The sequence below is a fragment of the Brassica oleracea genome, chromosome C4 (genome assembly GCF_000695525.1).
Source record: "Brassica oleracea var. oleracea cultivar TO1000 chromosome C4, BOL, whole genome shotgun sequence".
Lineage (NCBI taxonomy): Eukaryota > Viridiplantae > Streptophyta > Magnoliopsida > Brassicales > Brassicaceae > Brassica > Brassica oleracea.
Window position 1 is genome coordinate 1,447,347 of NC_027751.1, and position 236 is coordinate 1,447,582.

Genomic DNA, 236 nt, shown 5'->3' on the forward strand with positions numbered 1-236 from the left:
TCGCTATTTTAGAGAAACGGAGACAACAAAGGTTCCAAACCGCTCTGGCCATAATCATATGTTAGTTAATGATACAACTAAACATTAAAAAATATTGTAATATTTTTTGAATTTTTCTCTAAATCTATGTGTTAACCCTTACAAAATATTCAGTTTTTCGGTAAATGGTTAATATGCAGAAGCCTATAATTTGTAGTGTTGTTTTAGAGAAACGGAGACAACAAAGGTTCCAAACC